The sequence below is a fragment of the Dioscorea cayenensis genome, chromosome 15 (assembly GCF_009730915.1).
Source record: "Dioscorea cayenensis subsp. rotundata cultivar TDr96_F1 chromosome 15, TDr96_F1_v2_PseudoChromosome.rev07_lg8_w22 25.fasta, whole genome shotgun sequence".
Taxonomy (NCBI): Eukaryota; Viridiplantae; Streptophyta; class Magnoliopsida; order Dioscoreales; family Dioscoreaceae; genus Dioscorea; species Dioscorea cayenensis.
Window position 1 is genome coordinate 19209234 of NC_052485.1, and position 19171 is coordinate 19228404.

Below are 19171 nucleotides of genomic sequence, written 5' to 3' on the forward strand. Positions count from 1 at the left end.
GATTAGCAGCTTCTAGTTATTTGTGGCAGAGTACCTGATGTAGTCACAAATTTCTTTGTGGCGATGGTTCTAGTCGACATGTACTATACTCACACTGAGTCTTACTCCCAACTCCATGTCAACTTGCTGGTCTACCTGAGCCTAAATCAGTTATGAACAAAGATACTTTGGGGCTGCCAGACTTATATATATGGTACCTCGAAGATTGCCTTGGGATGAGCAGCATTTAGTGACCTCCATGCCATTTTATCACGGATGCTGACTAGCAAAGGAGAAGCATGGGGGTCATCAATCTCCGAGATGTATACTTCCTCTAGAGAATGATGGCTCAGGAGACGATCCACATCAGACATGCCCTGGCCTTCCACCTACATCATCATTCCCAGGACCCCAGACTAACGACCATATTCCTTGGTCCTTACATCACTAGTCTTGCATGGAGACTGGGGCTGATCGACATATGCACCGGCATGTGGAGTGTCAGAGGCATGTAACCGCTCAGAGTTAAAACATTTTGGGTGATGTGCATGATAGAGGGGCGGGACATAACCCACGAGGTGCAGTATTGGGTGGTTCATGGGACAAAGGAGAGATCCTTGTCATCATTTGTATGTGATCAAGGTTTAGCGGCCGAGAAATTGGGGTTGAACTAATTTTGAGGTCCATCGGTCTAAATCACCCTTGCCATTTATTTTTATGCATCCTTATATCATGATGACCCCTCTTGGGAATCCTCATCCCTAGGCCTATTCTTAGCATCATTGCTCTTGTGATTTTCTTGCTTGCCTTGGAATTACTATAACTGTGTTTTATTTACATTCTTGCTCGTATTAGAGTAGTATACCATGCTTGAGTTGTAAGGTTAGAAAGTGAGTGATGGAAGAGTAATAGGCGCTCCTTAGCCCCATGGAATACGATCCTTGGGCTTTTGCACAAGGTATTACTTGGCGACCCCGTACACTTGCGGGTGATCAATCAAGTTATTGGCGCCGTTGCTTGGGACATTAAGGAATTCTAGGAAACTTCTAGCTTATTCCTTTAACCATTTGTCTTTTCTTTTACTTCTTCTTTTCTTTTGTTTTATTTCTTTTTGAGCTTAACTTTGTCTTTCTTTATTGACTTTGCAAGGTACTGTGCATGACATGTGCAAATCCATCAAATTTAGTTGCACAAGACAATGAAATTGAGAGAACTTTGCGTCGAAGACTTAGAGAAGTGGGTGAAAGCACTAGTCAAAGAAGCATTGAGATTGAGGACAGAGAATCTGTAATCATGGCCGAAGAAAGACGTACCTTATCCGAATATGAAAGGCCGCAGTTCACGGGTGAAGAATTCAGTGTTCAAGAACCATCCATTACAACAAACAGTTTTGAAATCAAGGCAAGCACCATCGGCATGACCCAGAATTCAGTCCAATTTAATGGTCTTGCGAATGAGGATGTTCATGATCATCTTGCCATTTTTTCCAAATTTGTTCCACTTTCAGGATAAAAGGAGTGACAGATGATGCGATCTGGCTTTGACTTTTCCCATTTGGTTTGAGAGATGGGGCATACCGGTGGCTGACATCCTTATCACCGAGATTGATCAAAACATGGAAATATATGGTTAAAAATTCTTGGGAAGGTATTTTCCTCCAAGCAAAGCGGCGAAACTAAGGCAAGAAATTTCAGCCTTCAAACAAGGAGAATCGGAGACTCTATTTGAAGCTTATGAAAGATTTAAGGATCTCCTTCAAAGATGCCCCCATCACGGCATTGCTTCTTGGATGTGGGTTCAGATCATCTACAACGGGTTGAATTATACAACTTGTCAATTAATTGATGCCTCAGTGGGTGGATCTCTTAGTAACAAGTACCCCGATGAGGCCGAGCAACTCCTTCAATCAATGGGAAACAATGAGTCTCATTGGCCGTCAAGAGGTGCACCACAAAAAGCGGTCTGAATTTATGAAGTCAGTGCTAATGATGCTCTTGCCGCGAAGGTAGATGTATTGTCTCGGAAGCTAGATATGCTCATGGGTAGTAGCTCGAAGTCAAAGTCGGTGATGAGCTTTAGCACCTGTGGTGGAGGACATGGAGTTGCCCAATGTCCTATTGCTAGTTCCTCCGTCTCCCCAATTGAGAATGTTGATTATATTGGGGGATAAAAGCCACAAGGAAATCCTTACAGCTCGACTTATAATCAGGGGCAACAACAAAAAGCTGCACCACATTCACAAGGTCCCCAAATGCAACAACTAGTGCTAGAGAAGAGGTTCACTACTTAAGATGTGCTTACCAAGTTCATGATCAACACTAAATCAAGGTTTAATAGCATAACCAGCAGTATGGATTCCCAGTTCAGGAAGATGAACGCTCAGCTTGCTCAACATGTCGGGCAGTTTAGTGAGATAAGCTATGACAACATCCCGTTGCGTATATCCCGCAAGTGCATGGGTTTGTTGAAGTAATAATCCCGGATGCGCGGGTATTGAATCCACAGGGAGTAGGAAATAAAAATACTTAATCCACTTCTTAGCTATGTGAAAGATCAGTAGTGATAAGTGTGATAATGATTCAATTCTCAAAAGTAAAAACAATAAGTAAGAGAGCATGAGTAAAGGAGGAGATAAGGCAATTGATAAAGATGGGGTACTCGGATAATGCTCCGCCTAGGACAATCGTTTAAGTGCAAGAACCCTCTATTATGCTTCCTAATCAATGCAATGGTGAGTTGTGGAAATCCTTAAATACATAGTCCCAAATCTAAGGTCAACTATGCCTAACTCTATACATGTACCGGAGGAGAGATTAAATAACCTCTCAACCTCGCACTCGAATAGAGTTGTAATGAGCTCTAGGGATTCCACGTGATAAATCTCTTCCTAATTATAGACCTAACCCTTTGGTCCAGGTGGAAGGTCCCTAACCACGATTAAGCCCTAGATACTAAGATCACCTCAACGCTTCACTCCGTTGCACGCGCAACTAAGCCCCAGCGGAGGGTCATCCCTTAGACCATTCACTCTATTATGGCCGCAAAGAACTCAAGGAATGGAGGTAGAATCTATCACGTCGGAGGGGAAAGGGGATGCTCCTATACCTCTCGACTCACCCTCTCAACCCTCTCCAACCTAGCTTTATCTAACTCTCGTGCTGTGTCACTCACTCACAAGGTTACCAACAAGAACTCCCAACCCTAGTGTAACTCTAGGGGAAATGTTCATACAATCAAGTATTCAAGGTTGGAACTCACAACAAACACCAATTAATTGAAAGCATAATAAAGAGATTCAATGAAACAAATACATCCTAGGGTTCACAAATACCCAAGTACCCACTAGGGTTTACCTCTAAATGAAGCTAAGTACAATCAAAGAAATAGAATGTAAAATCAATGAATCCGTAGAGAAACCCCCTCGATAGTCATGTCGATGGTCTTGTGGAAAGTCCTGTACTCGTCGTCCAAGGATTCCCTTGTCCGGTATAGGATATGCATCGACGGAAGCTCCCCTACCAACCTTCTTCCAAAGGAATGATGATGTCAAAGCCGTAGAACATCTCCAAAACCCTAGCCAATAGCTCTCAAAACCTTAGCCGAAACCATCTCTCAAGTTGGGGAAAAGATGGAGAAAAGAATGCTGAAATCGGGCTTAATCGGCTTTAAATAGGGCTGGAATCGGGAATCCACACGCCCCTGTGGAATATCCGCACGGGCGTTGGTAATTTCCACACGCCCGTGCGGATTCTCCGAAACTGTCATTTTCGGCCGGCTGTGAACAGTAACTGGTACAGTGTTTGCTACATTACTCTGCCAAAAAATACTCCCGAATTCACTTTTCATCGAGGTAACATAAACATGCACACGTTTATGCCGTGGATCACTTTGCTTCTTCAATGATGTATAAGTTGATGGAAATCTTGTTCTATGTGCATAAGTCGGAGTGCTTGAGTGTGATTACCCTTGTGCCCATCCAAATGGTTGTGCACCCGACTTATATCTTCGCGTTTGAACTTTAGCAAGATTTCCTCCAAAATCGGTGCATTGTGATCCACATTGGCTTCTTTCCTTCATAATTGGTTTCACAACCATACTTGCATAAAAGTAACATAAAAACACACATATTAGTGTAAAAACCCGAGAAAAGTAATGCTCAACATAAGGAAAGAACGCTTCGCATTCATATCACACAAGCACTTATCAGGCTGCATTTTGAGAACTCTTCAAGCTTCTGTATAATCAATTGAACACCAAGTGGGGGAGCTTGCTAAAGCAATTTCTGAGCGACCTTCAGGCAATCTTCTTAGCAACACTGAATTGAACCCAAGAGAGCACTTAAAGGCCATTGCCCTTAGAAGCGGGAAGCAGGTTAAGACAAGGGTCGGAGTTGACCCAAGTGTCAAGGAGACTAGGGTAGCCGAAGTGGAAGACCCTAACATAGTGGAGAAAGTTATTGAGAAAAGCAAGCGAAGTGAAGATAAGGAAAGTCCACAAAAGGGTTCATCAAAGCCGTTTGAATACAAACCTCCAATTCCCTATCCGACCAGATTGAAGCAAGATAAGGAGGATGCTCAATTCAGAAAATTTGTTAACATCTTCAAGCAACTCCACATAAACATCCCGATTGTGGAAGCTTTAACTCAAATGCCCAAGTATGCGAAGTTTTTGAAGGAATTGCTAACAAACAAGACAAAATTGGAAGAAGAGGGCACAGTTGCACTCACGGGAAATTGCTCGGCTATTTTTCAGAAGAAGCTCCCACAAAAATTGAAAGATCCGGGAAGCTTCATAATTCCATGTGTACTTGAGGGTGGGGTTCAAGAAAATGCCCTAGAGGACTCGGGGGCAAGCATTAATGTTATGCCCTACACCATGTATGTGAAGCTTGGTCTTGATGAACTTCGACCCACGAGAATGATTTTACAATTAGCGGATCGTTCAACAAGGAAGCCTCGTGGGATTGTAGAAGATGTGATTGTCCAGGTGGACAAATTTGTATTTCCTGTGGATTTTTTCATCATGGATATTAATGAAGATGTTGAGACACCGTTAATCCTTGGTCAGCCATTACTTACTACCTCCGGTGCCCTAATCGACCTTAAAGGAGGAAAATTAACATTAAGAGTTGGTGAGGAAGAAGCAGTGTACATTCTACTGGCGGCCATGAAGCATTCTTTAGACCATGATGACATGCTTTACTTTGTTGATGAAACTGATCTTTTAATTTCTGATTGTGTGCAGGAGGTGCTATGATTAAACCCATTGGATGAATACTTGGAAGAGCTAGGAATTGGAGATCAAGGAGAACCTCACTCTCCTCCTCCAAGTTCCAATTTGAAGAAGCTAAAGGAGAAAGTTATGTGTACCAATGCCAAAGAGAAAGAAAAGAAAGATTCAATGTTGAAAAAAATTTGGAGGAAGGTTCGGGAAAAGAAGAAGAAAGGTATCACTCACTCCCATCCAACACCTCAACAAAAGAAGGTACAATCTCCACCTTCTCTCACTCATGAAAAATGTGAAGTTTATTCATTGATGTCCTTGAATTTATAGGGAAGAAACAACAACAATTCAAAGATGACAGGGGGAAATTTTAAATTACTCAAGCCCCCATGAGGTAAGTAAAAAGGTACGTCAAGCTCGTGACATTAAACAAGCGCTTCTTGGAAGGCAACCCAAGCATTCGGGGGTTTATTTTCATGTTTGTGTGATCTTTGTGTTCATGTTATTGTTATTTTTTGTATTTTCTTGAAGTTGTTAATTTGAATAAGTCCATGCTCTCATCACTTTGTTTATCATGATCATTTTCCATGTGGTTGTTTACTTAATTTTATTGTGGAGTTGCACTTGTGTGAGCTATAATTTTATCTGTTAGATTGAAACTTTGAACCAATATTTCATGTTAGAGATGATTTTAGATCATTTTGCAACCATGGCCATGTGTTTGGAGGAGCAACCAAAACTTTAAACCAAGTTTTTAGAGCCTCACGGCCTCTATGGGCAGCTCATAGAGGTTGTGAGAAAATTCCATAAACTTTTAACTAGGCTTCACGGGCTTTATGAGGGGCTCATAGAGACCATCAAAGACCATCCAGAACTTTTTAACTAGCCTTCACGGGCTCTATGAGGAGCGCATAGAGACCATCAAAAAAAAATTCAGAACTTTTACACTACCCCTCGCGGGCTCTATGAGCACCTCATAGAGGCCGTGAAGACTCTTATTCTTCATGTGAACATTGCCAACTTGTCTTTCTCTTCATTCTTCTTCTTCTCCAACCGAGCCCTAGCTTCCATGATCTATCTCTCCATGGCTGGATCTCACTCAATACTACTCTAAATCATCTCCACATCTCCTTGGGAAGTTGATCTTGTGTTTGTCTTCATGCTTCACTCAAGTGTTTTCAAGATCTTTGTTGGTATGAAGCTTGCATGATGAGATTTTTTTCTTTTCTTTTCTTCTTGCTTTCTTGAGTTTTTGTGTGGATTATTTCAAGCTTTTAGCTTGTATCTTGTGGTATGATCATCATGTTTTTGAAATATCCCGAATTTATGTAAAAATTTCTTCGAATTCATGATATGGGGAAACTCTTTCAAAATGAATAGTACCCATACGGGCTTCATATGCCCGTATGGATCCTATTCACTTCAAGTTATTCATGTTTTGTCCATTTTCATGCCACATATTACATTTTCTTGGATTCCTTTAATTCTTATTTGAATTATTATTGTTGTAGGAATGCCACAAGTCAAGAAATTTACCTCCAAACGTCCAAGAAACACAATGCCAACCCCGAAGAACCCCACTTTAAGCATGCTCATCATATGGCGAAGTGTGAAGTTTCGAAGACCAAACCATGTGCCACACTTCATCACATAGAATGGGGTATTTTGGAAATATTTGGGATGCATGAACAATTCAAGGAATTACTTTCACATGGTTTTTGGTGAATCTATTCTCAATTGATGATCCTACCTTTCACCAACTTACTTTGGAGATTTTGAGCAATTTCGAAGCACATCAAGACAACCACATCTTCAACATCTTGTGATGACTAGTTGGACATTTGAGAATGGACATTTGTTTTACTTATTTAGTTTATTTCTTTGCTTCACTTTTGATGCCAGTGTGTTTGTTTGGTTGTAATAAGTTGTGAAGGGGATGCCCTACCAACCGTGTGTAGAACTTTGTTACTCTTTATCTAGTATTTGTGTGTTTTAACTACTCCTTGGCATTTATTTTTGTCATCTTAATTTTTATTTGGAATGATGATGCCCCTTTGTGCCTTGCAGGGCATTAAGGGAGCTTGGTGAGCCTCTCCACATTCCATGGAAGCCGGACCCGACATGAAAAGCTTGCAACACCTTTTATTCAGGTCACCTCTCACCATGTGCACAAGATTTAACCGGGGAAGTTCGTTCCACACTCATCCATTGTTTTCATTGCACATATTATTATCTTTTTCATGATTAGTGTACATTGGGGACAATGTACAACACTAAGTGGGGGATAGGTGTATTATATGTATTAGGGTTATTGTTTGCATGCTAGTGTTACCCATGATGGCTTGTTCATTATTGTAAGACTCTTATAGCATGGATTAATGATTGATTTGAGTTACATATTTGTTGTTGTACTCTATTGAATCATGTTTCACCTCTAGTATTGTCTTGTACACTGAATCTTGTGTTGATGCCCTGGGAATAGCCAACGTGACTACTCTATCTCTCTTGATTGCTTAACACACAACTTTGAGTACTCGACCTTCGAATTCTAAGTTCTTTCTTTCGATGAACTCTTAAGAACTTCTGAGTCTTGTTGAGCTAGCCCTAATTTTGTGGCATGTAGAGTAGTCTGAAGACATGATCTAGGATGAATGTGAAAAAAAAGAGAAGAATGAAAAGAGAAAAATGCGGCTTTGTCAGTATTCCTCTGCTAATGAAGCATGAATGCATCTATGTAGACTGTAACCGAGTAGTTGGGTGGCTCTTGTGCCTAAGCAGCATGTGCACCCTCCAGAAAGATTTTTTGGTGTAGTCTATGTTAGTCGGACTCGAAAAAAATGAAATGAAATGAAAATAAAAACCCTAGTGATCTTTTTGGCTACCTACTAGAGGCTTTGGAAAAAAAAGGGGAGTTAGTTTGAGTTCAAGACTTAGAAGGATCTTTCTTGTTCATCGGAGTAGCACTTAGCATTTTAAGACTGGGTACTCTTGCATGTGGAGTGATTAGCATATAGATCTATACTGATTGAAGTCAGTAGACTGGACCAAGTCAGGGCAGATGAAATACAAGTTTCACACACATGGCACAAACATATAGGAGGTGAGACAAGATCTTTTTGTTGCACTTTATGTTTGTAACTCATTATCTTTTTATCATTTTCCAATGCTTGTGGAGTCTTGTATTTATTTGAGCCGGAAGTATTACATTTAGCCACTTATCATTATCGTTGTTTTTCATGATGTATATTCTTGGGGACAAGCAAATTCTTAGGTGTGGGGATATTTGATAAGTGTCTAAATGTATGTATTTTAGTATATGTATTTGTTACTCTAGCATGTATTTTCATTGGAATTGATGGCCGTTTTTTGCTTAATCATATGTTATTTGCTTTGCAGGTCATGGGAACGCCATGGAAGACACGAAGATATGATTTGGGCGAAAAAGAGAAGTAAAATAGGTCACGGTACTATAGTAGAGGCACTGTAGCAGTGACACTGTAGCACCTAGAGAGTTTGGAGTCCGGAATTGAATCACGGCATACGGCCTCAATGTTGCCCAGTATAGAGCCCGGGATGATTACTATAGCCAATGAAGAGAACAAGTTTTTCTTGAAGGCATACTGGCTCAATGAGGTGCTCATTGAGCCAGTATAGATACTATTCCAAGTTCATTTGTGGAGTTTGCATACCCAAAACAATGTCAATGAGGAGCTCTATGAGGATCTCATGGAGCCAGTATACAACCTGAATGAGGTCCTCATAGAGAGGAGTATACCACCCGAGATTGAACTCATAGAGAGTGGTATATCACTCGGGATGGAGGCTATTTTTGGGGCATGATGAGTGATATATTGGGGGAGGAGAGACTTTGGAGGATCCTTGGAAGCCAGCACTTGGGAAGAAGAGGAGAAAGGAAGAGATTATTTTGAAGAGTGTTTTGGCTTGAGGCTTGGGAAGATCAAGGGCTAGATCTCAAGGGGAAAGCTTCATCATCAAAGGAGGAGGAGTATTCGGCTTTCCTTGGGCTTGAGGAAGCGTCATTCGATCGGCATTTTTCCTTCTTCATCATCATTCGGATTAGGGAGTGTTATTTATGCATTTACTTCTTGTTTTTGCTGAGATTGATATGCTTGTTTGTATGATGGCGCACTAGACCCCCAAGGCCACCGGATGTAGGTGAACCTTGGGGGGTTCATCATGTATTTTGGATGCTACATTTACATTTGGAGTGCATTGGTGTGATTTATGGTTTGGTTCATTGTGTTTCATGCCTAGAATTATTATGTGGAGAAATTCTTAGTTCTTGTTTGAGTTGTACACGTAGATGTGACCTACTCGCATGTATTATATAGTTAATGAACTAAAAGGGGTAATCTTTGACCAACATGCCGAGAAATTGGATGTAGGTAGCCCCTCTGAACCATGAGGATAAACTTAGGTTAAGTGCATCCTTATCTCGTGATCTCCTTGTACTCATTGCAATCATAGGAATATGATTAAGGAGAGATCCTTGTCATCATTTGTATGTGATCAAGGTTTAGCCGCCGAGAAATTGGGGTTGAACTAATTTTGAGGTCCATCGGTCTAAATCACCCTTGCCATTTATTTTTATGCATCCTTATATCATGATGACCCCTCTTGAGAATCCTCATCCCTAGGCCTATTCTTAGCATCATTGCTCTTGTGATTTTCTTGCCTGCCTTGGAATTACTATAACTGTGTTTTATTTACATTCTTGCTCGTATTAGAGTAGTATACCATGCTTGAGTTGTAAGGTTAGAAAGTGAGTGATGGAGGACTAATAGGCGCTTCTTAGCCCCGTGGAATACGATCCTTGGGCTTTTGCACAAGGTATTACTTGGCGACCCCGTACACTTGCGGATGAGGATCCCCTTGAGGGGTCATCATGATACAAGGATGAAGAACAAAAGATACAAGTGTGATTTGGACTAAGGGATTTCTAGATTAGGTCAACCCTAATTTCTTGGTGATTAAACTCTAATCACATACAAATGTTGATCAGAATCTCATTGAAATCAACACCCCTACGATTGCATTAAGAACAAGGAAATCGCAAAACAAGAGTACACTCAACCTAAGTTTACACTCAAAGATCGGAGGGTTACTGACATCCAATCTCTCAGCATGTTGATACAAGCAACCCTTTTTAATCCATTCAAGATCTATTACACGTGAGTAAGTCACATCGACATGTATAACTCATAAAAGAATTACAGATCTGTCTATAAGTAATTATTAGTATAAAACAATATGGATTAAATCACAAATCAACCCAAGCAATAGAATTAAGTAGCAATCATCCAAAATACATGATGAACCCCCCAAAGTTCACTGACATCAGGTGGCCTTAGGGTTCAGTGTGCCATCAAACAAATGCAAACAAGAATGTAAATCAAAACACAATAGAAGTTCATAGATGACACTCCCTAGGTGAAATGATGAAGAAGGAGATGGCCATTGCGCTTAATGATGCTTCCCCTATCCAAGGATTGTCGAATGATGCTTCCCCTAGCTGAAGGCCACTTCTCAGTCCTAAGACTCCTTCCTTCCTTGGTGGTTGATCTCCCCCTTGAGTGATGATGCCTTGAAGCCCCTAGATCCCTTCAACTTCACCTTCCAAGATTTCTTCATTTCTCGATTCTTCTTCTCTTCCAAATGGCGGAAAAAGCTCCCCCCTTCCAGTCCTAGAAAGTTGCTTTATACCCATGGGTCATACAGGCCGTATGGGGGCCGTATGGAGATGTATGACACCAAGAATATTGAGAATTTGTAGCATACTATGGTTAATACTGGGGTCCATACGAGCTATATGTGGCCAACATGAAGGCCGTATAACTTAGGCCAAACTCTCTATCTCAAAAAATCTCAAGGTGGTACAGCAGCTTCTACAGTCCACTAGCTACAATAAATCTACGACAGTGACTTAGTTGCAGCTCAATACCGCGCAACCTGGTTTTCTCTTTCTTTCTGGCTTGATCTCATCCTCATGTTCTCCATGGCTTCTTTATGCCCTACAAAGAAAATAATACACGATTAAGAGTGAAACAGGCATCAACTCTCACAAAAAAACGCACTACGTGTATAAAATACATATAAGATAAAACATACATTTGGACACTTATCATAATACTAAAGCTATCATAGATCAAACACTCAACATGTAAAGTTCACGATTCATCCCCAATTCATAGAGGTATACATTCTCCTCAATGTAACTAAAGCCTAGCTCATAAGAGGCCAAAATAGCAAGAACAAGTGTAAATAGGTGTAAGAAGAACTAGTACTTTGATAGGGATGCAAGTGTACATGCTGATCACGTAATAAAGTGTGCATAAGTGTAGAGTGCTCGCTCATAGAGATGAAAGTGAATACTAGTAATAACCCTAAACCCGAGAAATAGCCTAAGTGATAAAATGTTGTGTGAGTGAACAAAAGAAAACAAAAACAAGAAAGATATAAAATGTAGGACGAAAATCAGAGGAAGAAATGATTTTCAGGCATAGCATCCCTATAGGGTTATGAAGTGCAGGACAAAAGTTGTCTAAATATGCAATCCTAATTAAATCGAGAGGTTTTTAGAATTATACTAAATCCCGATTTCTCTGGTAAAGAGTAACTAAATAGGTGCAGAGCTAATATAAAATCCACACAATTGTATTAACACTCTGTTAAACCTCAATGTGAGCTAATGAAATCTCTTGAGTAGATAATCTCCCCTAAAGAGAGATTACCCCTAATTTGAATACAGAGCAAAAATGTGATTTCTTGTAAAATCCACTCCACATGATTGGAAACAACACAGAGATTGCCAATAACTCTGATGAGTCTATATTATTCATGTATTTCATAACTATTTTTACACTCATTTGACATCCATTAAACCTATAATTTGGAATTTGATGCTAAATATCAATTTCACAAGATTCCCTTGTGTGTATATCCTGCAAGTGCATGGGTTTATTGAAGTAATAATCCCGGGTGAGCGGGGTTGAATCCACAGGGAGTAGGGAGTGAAGACACTTAATTCGATTCTTAGCTATGTGGAATATCAACAATGATATGTGTAACAATGATTCAATTCTCAACAATTAAAAGCAACATGTAAGAGAGCAAAAGTAATGAGGAGGTAAGACAATCGATAAAGATGGGGTACTCGGATGATGCTTCACCTAGGATAATCGCTTCAAGTGCAAGAACTCTCTATTATGCTTCCTAATCAATGCAATGGTGAGTCATGGAATTCCTTAAATACATAGTCCCAAATCTAAGGTCAACTATGCCTAACTCTATGCATGTCCCGGAGGAGAAATCGACCAATCTCAACACCTCGCACTCGAATAAAGTTGCAATGAGCTCTAGGGATTCCAGGTGATAAATCTCTTCCTAATTATAGACCTAACCCTTTGGTCCAGGCGGAAGGTCCCTAACCACAATTAAGCCCTAGATACTAAGATCCCTCAACGTTTCACTCTGTTGCACGCGCAACTAAGCCCCAATAGAGATTCATTCCATAGACCATTCACTCTATTATGGCCGCAAAGAACTCGAGGAACGGAGGTAGAATCTATCACGTCAGAGGGGAAAAGGGGACGCTCCTGTACCTCTCGACTCACCCTCTCAACCCTCTCCAACCTAGCTTTGTCTAACACTCGTGGTGTGTAACTCACTCACAAGGTTACCAACAAGAACTCTCAACCCTAGTGTCACTCTAGGGGAAATGTTCATACAATCAAGCATTCAAGGTTGGAACTCACAATAAACATCAATTTATTAAAAGCATAATAAAGAAGTTCAAAGAAACGAATACATCCTAGGGTTCACAATCACCCAAGTAACCACTAGGGGTTTAGCTCTCCATGGAGCTAAGTACAATCAAAGAAATCGAATGTAAAAGCAATGAATCCATAAAGAAACCCCCTCGATGGTCATCTCGATGGTCTTGTGGAGAGTCCTCTACTCATCGCAAGGGATCCTTTGTCCGGCCTAGGATACACCTCGCCGGATCGGTGCCGACGAAAGCTCTCCCAATAACCTTCTTCCAAACGATGCATGATGTCGGAGCTGTAGAACCTCTCCAAAGCCCTAGCTAATACCCCTTAAAATCCTAACCGAAGTCCTCTCTCAAGTTGGGGAAAATATGGAGAAAAGAATACCAAAATCGGGCTGAATCGGCTTTAAATAGGGCTGCAATCAGGCGACTCCACGGGGGTGGACGGTACTTTCGCCCGTGCGGAATTTCCACACGGCCGTGGATTATTTCCACATGCCCGTGTGGATTCTCTGTTTCTCTGATTTCTCAGCCGGCTATGAATAGTGCTGCTACAGTCGTGCTGCATTGTTGCTGCATTTCTCTGCTACAGTCTCCGACTTGAATAACTTCCCAATTCCATATTTTCATCGGGGTAACGTAAACGGGCACACGTTTACATCGTGAATCACTTGCTTCTTCAATGATATACATGTTGGTGGAGCTCTCGTTCTTATCTGCATAAATCGGAATGCTCTAGTGTGACTGCCTTTGTGCCCCTCCAAATGGATCTGCTCACTCGAATGCGAGGAGGTTGGCACACACTCTAGCATGTCACACCTAACCTATGTCTTCGCGTTTGAACCTTAGCAAGATTTCCTCCAAAATAGGTGCATTATGATCCACATTGGCCTATTTCCTTCGTACTCGGCCACACAACCCTACCTGCATAAAAGTAACATAAAAACACACATATTTGTGTAAAACCCTGAGAAAAGTAATGCTCAACATAAGGAATGAACACTTCGTATTCATATCGCACAAGCACTTATCACATAGACTCATTTTTCTCTTTTCATTCATTCTCTTTTTTTTCATCATTTTCTTTTTCACATTTATCCTAGATCATGTCTTCAGACTACTCTACATGCCACAAAATTAGGGTTAGCTCAACAAGACTTAGAAGTTCTTAAGAGTTCATTGAATGAAAGAACTTAACACTCTAAGACCAAATACTCAAAGTTGTGTGTTAAGCATACAAGAGAGATAGAGTAGTCAAGTTGGCTATTCCCAGGGCATCAACACAAAATTCATTCCACAAGACAATAATAGAGATGAAACAAGATTCAATAAAGAATACATAGCATGTAACTCACATCCATCATTAAACCATGCTAGAAGAGTCTTACAATAATGAACAAGCCATCATGGGTAACACTAGCATGCAAACAATAACCCTAATACATATAATGTACCCATCCCCCACCTAGTGTTGTACATTATCCCCAATGTACACTAATCGTAAAAAACATGGTAATATTTGCAATGAAAACAATGGATGAGGGTGGAACGAACTTCCCCGGCTAAATCTTGTGCACACGGCAAGAGGTGACCCGAACAAAAGGTGTTGCAAGCTTTTCATGTCGGGTCCGGCTTCCATGGAATGTGGAGAGGCTCACGAAGATCCCTTAATACCCTACAAGGCATAAGGGGCATCATCAATCCAAATAAAAATTAGGATTACATAATAGGGAGTAGTCAAAACACAAAAATACTAAATAAAGAGTAGCAAATTCCTACACAAGGTTGGTATGGCATCCCCTTCCCAACTTATTACAACCAAACAAACACACTTGCATCAAAAGTAAATCAAAGAAATAAACTAAAGAAGTAAAGCAAATGTCCATGCTTAAATGTCCAACTAGTCATCACAAGATGTTGAAGATGTGGTTGTCTTGATGTGCTTCGAAATTGCTCAAAACCTCCAAAGTAAGTTGGTGAAAGGTAGCATCATCAATTGAGAATAAATTCACCAAAAACCATGTGAAAGTAATTCCTTGAATTGTTCATGCATCCCAAATTTTTCCAAAATACCCCATTCTATGTGGTGAAGTGTGCCACATGGTTTGGTCTTCGAAACTTCACACTTCGCCTTATGATAAGCATGCTTAAAGTGTGGTTATTCGGGGTAGGCATTGTGTTTTTTGGACGTCTGGAGGCAAATTTCTTGACTTGTGGCATTCCTACATCAATAAAAATTCAAATAAGAATAAAAGGAATCCAAGAGATTGCATAATGTGGCATGAAAATGGCCAAAACATGAAGAAAATGCAGTGAATAGGATACATACGGGCATATGGAGCACGTATGGATACTATTAAATTTGAAAGAGTTTCCCCACATCATGAATTTGGAAAATTTTTACATAAATTCGAAATGTTTCAAAGACTTGATGATCATACCACAAAATACAAGCTAAAAGCTTGAAATAATCCACACAAAAACTCAAGAAAGCAAGAAGAAAAGTTTTCATCACACAAGCTTCATACCAACAAAGATCATAAAAACACTTGAGTGGAGCTTGAAGACAAACACTAGATCAACTTCCCAAGGAGATGTGAAGATGATTTAGAGTAGTATTGAGTGAGATCCGGCCATGGAGAGATTGATCGTGGAAGTTAGGTCTCGGTTGGAGAAGAAGAAGAATGAAGAGAGAGACAAGTTGGCAATGTTCACATGAAGAATAAGAGTCTTCACGGCCTCTATGAGGTGCTCATAGAGCCCGCGAGGAGTAGTGTAAAAGTTCTAAATTTTTCTTGATGGTCTCTATGAGCTCCTGATAGAGCCCGTGAAGGCTAGTTAAAAAGTTCTGGATGGTCTTTGATGGTCTCTATGAGCTTCTCATAGAGCCCGTGAAGCCTAGTTAAAAAGTTCTCGATCGTCTTTGATGGTCTCTATGAGCTCCTCATAGATCCCTTGAAGCCTAGTTAAAAACTTCTGGAATTTTCTCACGGCCTCTATGAGCTTCCCATAGATGCCGTGAGGCTCTAAAAACTTGGTTTAAAGTCTTGGTTGCTTCTCCAAACACATGGGCATGGTTACAAAATGATCTAAAATCATCTCCAACATGAAATAATGGTTCAAAGTTCCAATCTAACACATAAAATTATAGCCCACACAAGTATAATTTCACAATAAAATCAAGTAAACAACCACAAGGTCAATGATCATGATAAATAAAATAATGAGAGCAAGGACTTATTCACATTAGCAACTCTAAGAAAATACGAAAAAAACATGACAAGAACATGAACACAAAGAACAGACAAACATGAAAATAAACCCCCGAATGCTTGGGTTACCTCCCAAGAAGCGCTTGTTTAACGTCACGAGCTTGATGTACCTTTTCACATACCTTACGGGGGTTCGAATAATTTGAAATTTCCCCCGGTCATCTTTGTTTTGTTGGTGTTTCTTCCCGGTAAATTCAAGAACATCAATGAATAAACTTCACATTTTGCATGAGTGAGAGGAGGTGGAGATTGTACCTTCTTTTCTTGAGGTGTTGGATGAGAATGAGTGATACCTTTCTTCTTCTTTCCCCGGACCTCGTTCCAAATTTTTTTTAACATTGATTCTTTTTTCCCTTTTTCTTTGGCATTGGTGCACATAACTTTTTCCTTTGGCTTCTTCAAATTAGAACTTGGAAGAGGAGAATGAGGTTCTTCTTGATCTTCATTTTCTAGCTCTTCCAAATATTCATCCAATGGGTTTAATAATAGCACCTCTTGAACACAATTAGAAATTAAAAGTTCAGTTTCGTCAACAAAATAAAGCATGTCATCATGGTCTAATGAGTGTTTCATGGCCATCGGTAGAGTGTGCATTGCTTATTCCTTACCAACTCTCAATGTTAATTTCCCTCCTTTAAGGTCAATTAGGGCACCGGAGGTAGTGAGGAACGGCCGACCAAGAATCAACGGTGTCTCCACATCTTCATCAATATCCATGATTACAAAATCCACAGGAAACACAAATTTGTCCACCAGGACAATCACATCTTCTACAATGCCACGAAGCTTCCTTGTTGATCGATCCGCCAATTGTAAAAACATTCTCGTGGGTCTAAGTTCATCAAGACCAAGCTTCATATACATGGTATAGGGCATTTTCTTGAACTCCACCCTCAAGAACACATGGGATTATGAAGCTTCCCCGATCCTTCAATTTTTGTGGGAGCTTTTTCTCTAGAATGGCTGAGCAATTTCCCGTGAGTGCAACTATGCCCTCTTCTTCCAATTTTCTGTTGTTTGTTAGCAATTCCTTCAAAAACTTGGCATACTTGGGCATTTGAGTTAAAGCATCCACAATCAGGATGTTTATGTGGAGTTGCTTGAAGATGTTGATAAATTTTCTGAATTGAGCATCCTCCTTATCTTGCTTCAATCTAGCCGGATAGGGAATTGGAGGTTTGTATTCAGACGGCTTTGATGAACCCTTTTGTGGACTTTCCTTATCTTCATTATGCTTGCTTTTCTCGATAACTTTCTCTACTATGTTATGGTCTTTCACTTCGGCTACTCTAGTCTCCTTGAAACTTGGGTCAACTTTGACCCTTGTCTCAACCTGCTTCCCGCTTCTTAGGGCAATGGCCTTCAAGTCCTCTCTTGGGTTCTCCTCAATGTTGCTAGGAAGACTGCTTGAAGGTCGCTCAGAATTTGCGTTAGCAAGCTACCCCACTTGGTGTTCAAGTGATTGTACAGAAGCTTGAAGATTTCTCAAAATGGAGCCTATCTCATTAAACTGCCCGGCATGTTGAGCAAGCTTAGTATTCACCTTACTGAACTGGGAATTCGTACTGCTGGTTATGCTATTAAACTTTGATTCAGTGTTGATCATGAACTTGGCAAGCATATCTTCAGTAGTGAACCTCTTCTCTAGCACTGGTTGTTGCATTTGGGGACCTTGTGGAGGTGGTGCAGCCTTTTGTTGTTGCCCCTGATTCCATGAAAAGTTCGGGTGGTACTTCCACCCCGGATTATAAGTTGAGCTGTGAGGATTTTCTTGTAGCCTTTTGACAAGGTCCCTTTGCGTATATCCCGCAAATGCATGGGTTTGTCAAAGTAATAATCCCGGGTGAGCGGGATCGAATCCACAGGGTGTAGGGAGTTAAAATACTTAATTTGGTTCTTAGCTATGTGGAAGATCAATAGTGATTAGTGTGAAATTGATTCAATTCTCAACAATAAAAGCAACAAGTGAGAGAGAAAGAATAAAGAAGAGGGCAAGGCAATCGATAAAGATGGGGTACTCGGATGATGCTTCACCTAGGATTTCTCCACATATACAACCCAAACAAGAACTAAGGATTTCTCCACATAATAGTTCTACCCATGAAACACAATGAACCACACCATAAATCACACCAATGCACTCCAAATGTAAATGTAGCATCCAAAATACATGATGAACCCCCAAGGTTCACCTACATCCGGTGGCCTTGGGGGTCTAGTGTGCGATCATACAAACAAGCATATCAATCTCAACAAAAACAAGAAGTAAATGCATAAATGACACTCCCTAGTCCGAATGATGATGAAGAAGGAAAAATGTCGGCCGAATGATGCTTCCTCAAGCCAAGGAAAGCCGAATACTCCTCCTGCTTTGATGATGAAGCTTTCTCCTTGAGATCTAGCCCTTGATTTTCCCAAGCCTCAAGCCAAAACACTCTTCAAAATAATCTCTTCCTTTCTCCTCTTCTTCCCAAGTGCTGGCTGCCAAGCCTCCTCAAAGTCTCGCCTCCCAATCCTTCTCCCTAATCATGTCCAAAAGTCCCCCTATATATCACTCATCATCCCCCAAAATGGTCTCCATCCCGAGTGGTATACCACTCTCTATGAGTTCAATCCCGGGTGGTATACTCCTCTCTATGAGGACCTTATCCAGGTGGTATACTGGCTCCATAAGGTCCTCATAGAGCTCCTCATTGACACTGTTTGGGGTAGGCAAACTCCACAAATACACTCAAAATAGTATCTATACTGGCTCAATGAGTACCTCATTGAGCCAGTATACCTTCAAGCAAAACTTGTTCTCTTCCTTGGCTACAGTACTTTGCTACAGTGAATATGCTATAGTACCATGGCCTGGTTTTCTTGTCTTTTTCACCCAAATCATATCTTTGTGTCTTCCATGGTGTTC

At 40.6% G+C, this 19171-nt stretch overlaps 1 non-coding gene across 1 annotated transcript; it reads right to left on the reverse strand.

Annotated features, from left to right (window-relative positions):
- Positions 1-1651: 1651 nt before the first annotated feature.
- LOC120278272 lies at positions 1652-1758 on the reverse strand. Its single transcript, XR_005541611.1, has one exon. It is a non-coding gene; the product is annotated as a small nucleolar RNA R71 (small nucleolar RNA).
- Between the last annotated feature and the right edge of the window lie 17413 nt (positions 1759-19171).